This window comes from Salvelinus namaycush, chromosome 2, assembly GCF_016432855.1.
Source record: "Salvelinus namaycush isolate Seneca chromosome 2, SaNama_1.0, whole genome shotgun sequence".
NCBI lineage: Eukaryota > Metazoa > Chordata > Actinopteri > Salmoniformes > Salmonidae > Salvelinus > Salvelinus namaycush.
Genome location: NC_052308.1, coordinates 65,611,655 through 65,622,119, shown reverse-complemented (window position 1 = coordinate 65,622,119; position 10,465 = coordinate 65,611,655). Strand labels below are relative to the sequence as shown.

Sequence of the window (10,465 nt, the reverse complement as noted above, 5' to 3'; positions counted from 1 at the left end):
ACCAATTTTATTAGAAGAATAAATACATGAATTTATATTTTTTTTAAAAGGTAGATCTACACTGAGGAGAATGCAAGACCAAACCTTTTTTCACATTATTTTTTTTTAAGCATATAACTCAATTTGGAAGCCCTAAAAAGAACTGCACCTCAGTATAGTCCTGCTAAAACTGTACATAAGGCCATTGTCATTGATTTATTCACCATTTCCATACTTTATTTACCAAATGTATCCATCCATATTTGCCACATCTCCGCATTCAGTGAAAATGAAAGTTTGTGCGGTGGTGATATCATGTTATTCGCAATGGACCAACTTCGTTTTGTGAGCGTTTTTTGATGCATGTAATGTGTTTTTTGAATGGGTGTGCTGTCTTTTTGTTAAGTAGAATCAAACACCATCATTACACAATGCATCCTTTTTGTATACAAGTTGAAAGTGATTTCTGTTGAGATTTCAGTTATTTTTGTATGTATTGCCTATGAAAAGTACAGATTATTCTGATATAAAATGTACATTCACTGAAATCAAAAAGGTATGAAAAAAGAGATGGGACATTTTATTTTTGTATTCTTTAAATTAACATGTAATATATTCACCATTGAAATAAACCATATAATCTGTACAGATCTGGACAATATGGATTATTATTGTTTTAGATATACAAGTTTTAGATGTAACGAACAACAGTGTATTTTTATATAAAAAGGCAGAAAACATCATGAAGCTACATTTAGTTTTCTTAAAAAAAAATGGAATGTTCATTTTAACAGTTGATTTTGAGTCTGTATGTGTTGGCCCAGAATTACAGCTCCCACCTGTGGTCTATTTGTGCCACTGCACAGCCTTAGGCTTGGGCACTTCATAGTTGAGCCCCTCAAATTCCTCGCCTGGCTTGAGCTCCGGGCCAGGGATCATAACAGTCTGAAACAGAGGAAGTAAAAGCCAGTGAGCAGAAATTACAACCAGACAAATGGGAGCTCATATTAGCTTGTGTGTACCATACAAGTTACTAAGAACACTGAGTGAGGAAATCTAAGGCCAGTCCCAAAACTGTCTGAGACAAAACACATATGGTAAATAACAGAGTTGCAGTACATTACAAATCATTTAAAGTCCATTCAGGTAATGAACTGAAAATGTATTCAGGAATTTCATTAGTCATCTAATAACTTTCTAATCAACCCCTCAAAGGGGCACATCATCACTTTTTAACCTCATTAATTTGTGAAGTGCCCCTTTAAATCAGAAAACTTGCTATAGACTCCTATGAAAGGTCACCTTGACGATGGGTTCCTTCACTGGGGCCCAGGCTGGTACTATCTTGCCATGTAACCTCCACATGCCGTAATGGTTGACGAGGTGCCTCTCCAGAACCAGGTACTCCAGCACATCCCTGGGCTCCTCTTCGCTCCCCATCATCAGTCTGCCGAAGCGGTCGTAGACGGCCAAGGTCCAACCCCCAGAACAGACAAGTTAACAATTTAGGAATGATGTTAATTCAGGTAACACAACCCTTAGAGGATTACGGTGAAACGATGATGTAGCCATGAGTGGGACAGATTCAGGGGGCAGGAGAAGGTAGGGGGGAAAGGAAAAAAGAGAATGAGTTAAGAGAGAATTGGTTCACTCATTACTAATTGGTTCACTCATTACTACTATGCTAATGCTATTGCAATGTGAACGTTTCAGTCTATAAATATAGCTAAAGCTAAGCATAGCGCCATTGTCTCATTTTAATGTTTCAAAATGTGGGATTCCATAGTACCCAACCTGTGTGTTATATACTTGTTTAACGGCTCATCGTGACAGTATTCCAAAATGATGACAACCCTTTTCGAAGTGACACACTGTGTGTTTGCGACTGTCCGTCTCACCTGTCTGGAGTGCATGCGCACCGTAACCTGCCCATACATGTTGCCTTTGCTGACCATGTCTGGACAGCGGGCGTGCACCACCTTGGGCGGCTCCAGGGACTCCACGAAATGCCACCGCAGCGTCTTGTAGCGGTTCCCCCTCACCATCTCCTGCACAGGATGGACAGACAGTGAGCTAATGCCATCTAAGTTAAAAGAGCATCCCAAAGACAAACACAACAAGTAACTTATAGGTTATAACATAGGTTACAAGTATAATTAACATTTTATCATACTATTTCTTAGTAAAATACCTGGTTATTTCTGTACCGTAAAATTAAGTACAATAGGCTTGGGCAATAGAGACCACGTGAGGTCGGTATGTGCTAGCCCACTACTTATAACTAAGAAATGTCAAATAAATGATATCCAACTCAGGGCTGCAGCTGTGCATTTGGTTTGCTAACTGGCTAGATGTCGTCAAGATCAAGCATCTTGCTTACAGCAGAGACATTCAATTCCCTCCTGGATCAAGAGCCCGGTTGCCTAAATTGTTTTGAGCATTTAAAAACAGAGCCACATGTGTGCACTTGCATACCACAGTATGATACAGAAACGGTATGACAATCCATATACCGCCCAACACTAAAGTGCAACCACACAAACACACTATTTGCAGCAGCAGCAGCAATTTTCATAACATCATGTGTGGGATTGTATCAGTGCAAATAGAACTGAGGATAAATATACATGGTGAAATAAATAACTGTTTATACAATACACAGGCTAACAGTTAAAGAAAGTGTACTGGTGATGGTGACAACTGCCAGAAGGGAGAACTTACAGGGTAACATCTTTCTGTCACAAGGGAGTGAAGTTTCTCCTTGTTAAACCTGAAACACACAGACAGAAGAAGAGTGATACGCATAAAAGAGCGACTACCCCCAAAAAGCAACATCTTGATTTGATAGCGACCTGTGGCATCGATGAGCCAAAAATATTTATCCTGGTGTCAAAATTTACTAAAGTGTAAATAGGATTATTTTGGTCATAAAATAAGTCGTCTCGACCAAAACTGAGGTTTGAGAGATAGCAAAAAATGGTATATCACGGAATAAAGGGTACTGTGACAGTTTTCCTTGGGTTGTGTTTATTTCAATCCTGCCCACATACCCAAAGCTGGCAGCACCCAAGTAATCATCATTTTGGAGCGCAGCTGCACACAACCAGATTTTAATGCCCATAGTCAATTTGGTTTGACATTCGATATACCTATGGAGCTAGTTAGGGACCATCGGTAAAATACACATTGTACAGTGCATTCGGAAAATATTCAGACCCCTTGACTTTTTCAACATTTTGCTACGTTACAGCCTTATTCTAAAATGTATTAAATATTTTTTCCCCTCAATCTACACACAATACCTCATAATGACAAAGCAAAAACAGGCTCAGAAATTTTTGCAAATGTATTAAAAATAAAAAACCTGAAATATCACATTTACATAAGTATTCAGACCCTTTACTCAGTTTACCTTTGGCAGCGATTACAGCCTCGAGTGTTCTTGGGTATGACGCTACAAGCTTGGCAATCCTGTATTTGGGGACTTTCTCCCATTCTTCTCTGCAGATCCTCTCAAGCCCTGTCAGGTTGGATGGGGAGCATCACTGCACAGCTATTTTCAGGTCTCTCCAGAGATGTTTGATCGTGTTCAAGTCCGGGCTCTGGCTGGGCCACTCAAGGACATTCAGAGACTTGTCCCGAAGCCACTCCTGCGCTGTCTTGGCTGTGTGCTTAGGGTCGTTGTTCTATTGGAAGGTGAACCTTCGCCCCAGTCTGAGGTCCTGAGCGCTCTGGAGACGGTTTTCATCAAGGACATCTGTACTTTCCTCCGTTCATCTTTCCCTCGATCTTGACTTGTCTCCCAGTCCCTGCAGCTGAAAAACAACCCCCACAGCATGCTGCCACCACCATGCTTCACCGTAGGGATGGGGCCAGGTTTCCTCCAGACGTGACGCTTGTGCCAAAGAGTCCAATCTTGGTTTCATCAGACCCGAGAGTCTTGTTTCTCATGGTCTGAGAGTCCTTTAGGCAAACTCCAAGCGGGCTGTCATGTGCCTTTTACTGAGGAGTGGCTTCCGTCTGGCCACTCTACCATAAAGGCCTGATTGGTCGAGTGCTGCAGAGATGGTTGTCCTTCTGGAAGGTTCTCCCAGCTCCACAGAGGAACTCTGGAGCTCTGTCAGAGTGACCTTCAGGTCCTTGCTCACCTCCCTTACCAAGGCCCTTCATCCCCGATTACTCAGTTTGACCAGGAGGCTAGCTCTAGGAATAATCTTGGTGGTTCCAAACTTCTTCCATTTAAGAATGATGGAGTCCACTGTGTTCTTGGGGACCTTCAATGCTGTAGACATGTTTTGGTACCCTTCCCAGGTCTGTGCTTAGACACAATCCGGTCTCGGGAGCTCTACGGACAATTCCTTCGACTTCATGGTATGGTTTTTGCTCTGATATACACTGTCAACTGTGGGACCTTATATAGACAGGTGTGTGCCTTTCCAAATCATATCCAATCAATTGAATTTACCACAGGTGAACTCCAATCAAGTTGAAGAAACATTGCAAGGATGACCAATGGAAACAGGATGCATCTGAGCTCAATTTCAAGTCTCATAGCAAAGGGTCTAAATAAGGCATTTCTGTTTTTTACGTTTCGCTTTGTCGTTATGGGGTATTGTGTGTAGATTGATGAGAAAAATATATATATATAATCAATTTTAGAATAAGGCTGTAAGGTAACAAAATGTGGAAAAGGTAAAGGGGTCTGAATACTTTCCGAATGCAATGTACATGGGACAATATTTTAAATGTAAATTGCTCCTTATTTCAATAACAAACTATAAATTGTAGAAATTGATATACAAATATTAAAAGCATTTGAGACATCTAAAAGATGTGCAATATGAAAATATTGTCCCCTTTACATTGTGTAATTTATTGACGGTCCCTAACTAGCCCCAGAGATAGGCTATCCATTGTCAAACCAACTTTGCCACGGTCACACACTAATCAGCTGAAGCTAATTGGCAAAAGAAGTTGGCTAGCACTAGCTAGCCTAGGTGACTTCAAGACAAGACCTGGTTAGACTGTTTCAAGTTATCTAGAAGGCTGAGTGACTAACTGTGTACTGTTTTGGCAGAGTGAATGTACAAACACTTACCATGTGCGAACACACAAAAGACACCCACATTAACCCCCCCCCCCGCTGCATTTTCTTAATGACCAAGCCAAAAAACTAGGCCAAATCAGGTAGTTCAGATTGACAAACAAGATTAGCCTAAACAGACTTTCACAGCAAGCTATATCAGTGAAAGGAATATATCCATCATGACCAGTGAGTCACTATCTCACTTCCATTAGAAATGCCTCACTGGAATAACTTGGGACACCACCCACCCCTTTCACAGATCATCTTTGCCTGGTAGCCAAGAGTGTAAGCAGGATAGGGAGCAGTTGATTTGGGTCATATGAGAGTGAGTGTATCTCTTACTGTGTGAGAGCGTTGTGCGCGTCAACGAAGATCTCCTGAGCTTTCACTGGGAACGCCTTTGTGGTGAACTCAGCGTCATGCTCTTTGATCTTGCGTATCCTGCAGTGGAGAGAAGGTTTGGTGTTCCCACTTTAAATGAACTACAACTTTTAAGCCTTCATAAACCCTTTATAAGGCTTTCATGAATGGACTATAAAACCTTTATAAGTTTGTTTAAAGTGTGATCGGGTTTGTTTCAACGCCAAAGAAGTTAATGCAATATAAGAGACAAATAGGTACTCAGTCTAAGTCTAATGGAGAGTAAGAATATCTAACAAGTACATGGCAGACAGTCTTTGCTAGCTGGGAGAATCATAAAACACGGGACGAGATGTTAAAACTGTCCATTGTGCCAATAGATGGTATGCGATTTGCCGTGATGTTGACAAAGTGGCATGGGAGGTTTATTTCTTAGACTGGGTTAAGATGTCAATTTTGGGACACATTCTCAGTAGTGTGCCTTCGAATCAGTGGGTGTTTCGGCCTTTAATCACTAAACACCCTCATCAAAGGTGGCCAGCTAAAGGGTGATCAAGCCTTAGCTTGTGTCCCATACCCAATTAAGATTTCCCACGGGACTATGCAAGGCAGGGGCGTCCTCTTCCCTGAGCCAGCCCTACAGCTGACCGCATACCTCATATGCCCTCCTCAAGTTGGAGGGATCTGAATTGGGTTCTCAGGTGGGGGTGTCATGAAGTTATAGCCCAGCAAGGGTCCTTCTGTTTGATCCAGATCCACTGGCTGCCTCTTTCAGCTGCTTGAGAAACTGCTCTGACGGTCTGCCGCAGAGCCTGTCCATGAATTCCAAGTTCTTTCAGCAACTGGATGGTGGAAGAAGCCACGAATCCTCTGCATCCCACTTCAACTGGCCAGACTTTTGCATTCCAGCCACGCTGAGTTGCGTCTACTTCCAACTCTGTGTAACGCAGTTTCTTACGCTCGTAGGCCTCTTCAACAGAGTTTTCCCACGGGACTGTGAGCTCTATGATGTACACAGCCTTTCGTGAAGGGGACTAGAGTACCATGTCTGGCCTAAGGTTGGTAGAAGCAATCTCAGGTGGAAAAATTAGTTGCTGGCCAATATCGACAAGCATCTTCCAGTCCCGGGCCATGGCTAGGTGTCCAGTTTCTGGCTTCGTAGGAGGATGCTTGGGCCTTTCCGCCCCCCCCCCCCCGGATGAATGTTGTTGTTTTGACGGGATTGCTTGTTTATGGAGGTAATGAATTGGTTGCACTCCTCTTGGTCTCAAGTGCTGCAGCCAGGCTCTTGAGGACCTGATTGTGCCTCCAGGTGTAGCGGCCTTGTGAGAGGCTGGTCTTGCAACCTGTCATTATATGCCTGAGAGTCGCTGGAGCTGGGCAGAGGGGGCAGGTCGGGTCCTCGCCATACCATTGATGTAGGTTTTTTGGTGATGGAAGCACATCATAAACAGCTCTTATGATGAAGCTGATGTTGCTTGCCTCCATTTGCCAAAGCTCACTCCAGTTGATCTTTCTCCTCTCCAGGCCTTCCCACCGCGTCCATTGCCCTTGTTTAGCAAGAGAGACAGCCTTTGCACTTCTTGCAGTCTCCTCCTGTCTGCGCACCTCCTCGACCACCAGCTTCCTGCGTTCAGATGTTGTTGCCTTATGGAACGTTGGTTTGCTTGCTGCCAGGCCAAAGCCTCCTCTTCCATGCTGGATATTCCCCACAATGTCTTGGTGTCTCAGGGCTGATGTCCATTTCAAGGCTGTGCAGCAAGCAACATCAGCCCTGAGACACCAAGGCATTGTGGGGAATATCCAGCATGGAAGAGGAGGCTTTGGCCTGGCAGCAAGCAAACCAACGTTTTCTTGCAACCAGCAATCCCGTCAAAACAACAACATTCATCCGGGGGGGGGGGGGGGGGGGGACAGAAAAGGCCCAAGCATCCTCCTACGAAGCCAGAAACTGGACACCTAGCCATGGCCCGGGACTGGAAGATGCTTGTCGATATTGGCCAGCAACTAATTTTTCCACGTGAGATTGCTTCTACCAACCTTAGGCCAGACATGGTACTCTGGTCCCCTTCATGAAAGGCTGTGTACATCATAGAGCTCACAGTCCCGTGGGAAAACTCTGTTGAAGAGGCCTACGAGCGTAAGAAACTGCGTTACACAGAGTTGGAAGTAGACGCAACTCAGCGTGGCTGGAATGCAAAAGTCTGGCCAGTTGAAGTGGGATGCAGAGGATTCGTGGCTTCTTCCACCATCAGGTTGCTGAAAGAACTTGGAATTCATGGACAGGCTCTGCGGCAGACCGTCAGAGCAGTTTCTCAAGCAGCTGAAAGAGGCAGCCAGTGGATCTGGATCAAACGGAAGGACCCTTGCTGGGCTATAACTTCATGACCCCCCCACCCGAGAACCCAATTCAGATCCCTCCAACTTGAGGAGGGCATATGAGGTATGCGGTCAGCTGTAGGGCTGGCTCAGGGAAGAGGACGCCCCTGCCTTGCATAGTCCCGTGGGAAATCTTAATTGGGCATGGGACACAAGCTAAGGCTTGATCACCCTTTAGCTGGCCACCTTTAATGAGGGTGTTTAGTGATTAAAGGCCGAAACACCCACCTGCTGCTGTTATGGTTGTCTCATGTGCTGTGTTCCTACTCGTAGTCGGAGTATTTGAGTGTGTGTGAAAGATAAGGAACGATTGCTCAATATCCTACAAAAAGATAGATGTTAGAGTGTGACCCAGGAAGACTGTCTTACGCTAGCTGGGAGGCAGCACCCTGTTTGATCTGCTCTGTGCGCTGTTTCAGGCCCTCTTTCGACAGACTGGAGAGACGAGCATCACCTTCTGGGGGGATATAGGGGTCAAACACTCCCGCTGTGGTAGTGGAAAGGAGAGAGATATTGGTTATTGTGACTACGTATATTATAAGCTTCATTGTAACAGTGGCAACCCTCTTAACTTTGATTCTGTGTACAACAAACTGAAGGTTTGAACTTTAAGATAACCATAATGCATATGCTGATACTGTACCGGTCTAGCTCGCTTTGAGAACAAGTCTACAACATATATTCTCAAAATGGCTGCCAGTCTTACACTACTGCTGATATGCAGTAATCAGCAGTAGTGTCAGACTGTCTGACATTTTGAAAAGTGTATACGCACATAAACAGGTCTGTACCAGTGCAGGCGATGTTGATGGCTCTCTCCATGTACTCCTGCCTTAGGACAACACCTGCCACTCTGGCTTTGGCCTACTGATCTGCCGACGCTGCTGCCTTCCCTTTTATCCCCACTGCGGGGGGAACGAAGTAGCGCTTCTTGGTCCTTACCGGGACAACAAAGGGCAGGGGATACCGTACCTCCAGCGAAGCCTCTGCATTCTGCATGAGGGAAAAGCAGGTGGATTAGATAAGAAATCAAGGAGTACCAGTCTATGCATAAAGGTTATAGCACAATTTGTTCATGTGGTTTGCAATTCATGGAGATTAGAGAATTGCACATCGTTATCAAATGGTTATTATTGTATGGTTAATATCATAAAATGATGGCACATTCGAGTATATTTTCGTTTATGCATTTAATTGAACAAACAACTTGGTTTTGGAAATAAATACAAAAATGCTAGTCAAAGAGACTGAAGAAAACTGTTATAATATGCAATTATGACATCTTATTAAGTTACATGTATTTTAGGTTGGCTACGGTGATTGATTAAAGAGTATAGACTAGCTAGGTAGCTAAACTGGTTTAAAACTCAGTCAGTTGAGTTGCCTTCCAAAAAGATCTGCTTGCTGGGTTAAGCTAGGTTAGCTAACTTAGCTAGCCACTGCTGATTATAAACCTAACGTACAGCTTTCGGTGGCATTTTCTGGGGCTGAGCAGTCAATATTTCAATGAATTATGTGTAATTTATAGCTAATGTAATCAATATTCTCTCAAATAATACCTTCAAATTGCTGAATCTCATCCGATGCAAAGGCATTAATGCCCTCCTCATGGACGTCGCCATATTTGCTGTCAGACTCAGTTTGGGTGTGTTCAAGAACAATAGACCTGTGCTGTGCTGCGCATTGTTACGATTCTTCTTGAAAAGTTTTGGGGGTCACTTAGGCTATTCCACCTTGCTCTGCATTTTAGAATAAACTATTACTGTTTAGGTTTTTTTAAATCTTGAGAATCTGCTTTCAGTTATTGTTGGTTTATAGATCAAAGATGTATAGATCAGAAGACCAACAATCTAAGATTTGTCTACAAGGTGTGGCCCAATATTTAACTTTCTGTGCAACATAGTCATTCCGTCTGCATAGGCCATGCAGCATTTATGGTGAGAGCCAACTTATGCTTGGCTTCGCAATTGCATCACACCATCCATACACATCCGACCACATTTTTGGATCAAGCATAAATTGGCTCTTATGGATGCAGGCTACAATACCAGTTGCTTAGCCGTTGGACACAGATAATAAAGAGTTACATGCATTTAGATGATGGATCATGATAGATGATTGGTTGCTTTTTCATGACATGTTCTGAAGACTTGAGCAGCAGCTACTTCAAACACCTGCAGTGGCTGTGCACGTCTTCTTGGCAGCAGTAGGATTCTTAAGCAAACAACATATAGTTGATAGAGAGATGTCTGCAATGACCTACAAGAGTCATGTGAGTAGCTAAGCCCTCTGACTACTGATTTCCATAAGTGATTTACACACACTCACTACTAGGCAACCATAAAAACGTTCACAACATAACAAGGTAAACAACCTGTTGTTGATGCAAATTCTTACTTATTTTCAGAGTGCAGATTATTTCATTAATTGTTGTTATTTATGCTACTATCTACTACTACTAGTAAGGAATGCCACAAACAGAAAGCATGTAATTATCAATTATGATTTATGTCAAATGTTTTTCATAACATATAGCTATATTTTTGGAGAAAAAAAAGGTGACTGCAATTGACAAACAAACTAATTTAAAACCAAAAATATTGAATACACCCCCTTGTTCCAGTGTTCCTCCGCTTCAACGCGATGACGCTATTTCCTCGT

General features: G+C 43.2%; 1 pseudogene; it reads right to left on the bottom strand.

Moving 5' to 3' along the window:
* Positions 1-200: 200 nt before the first annotated feature.
* Positions 201-9,761, bottom strand: LOC120066306 (annotated as a pseudogene).
* Positions 9,762-10,465: the final 704 nt, after the last annotated feature.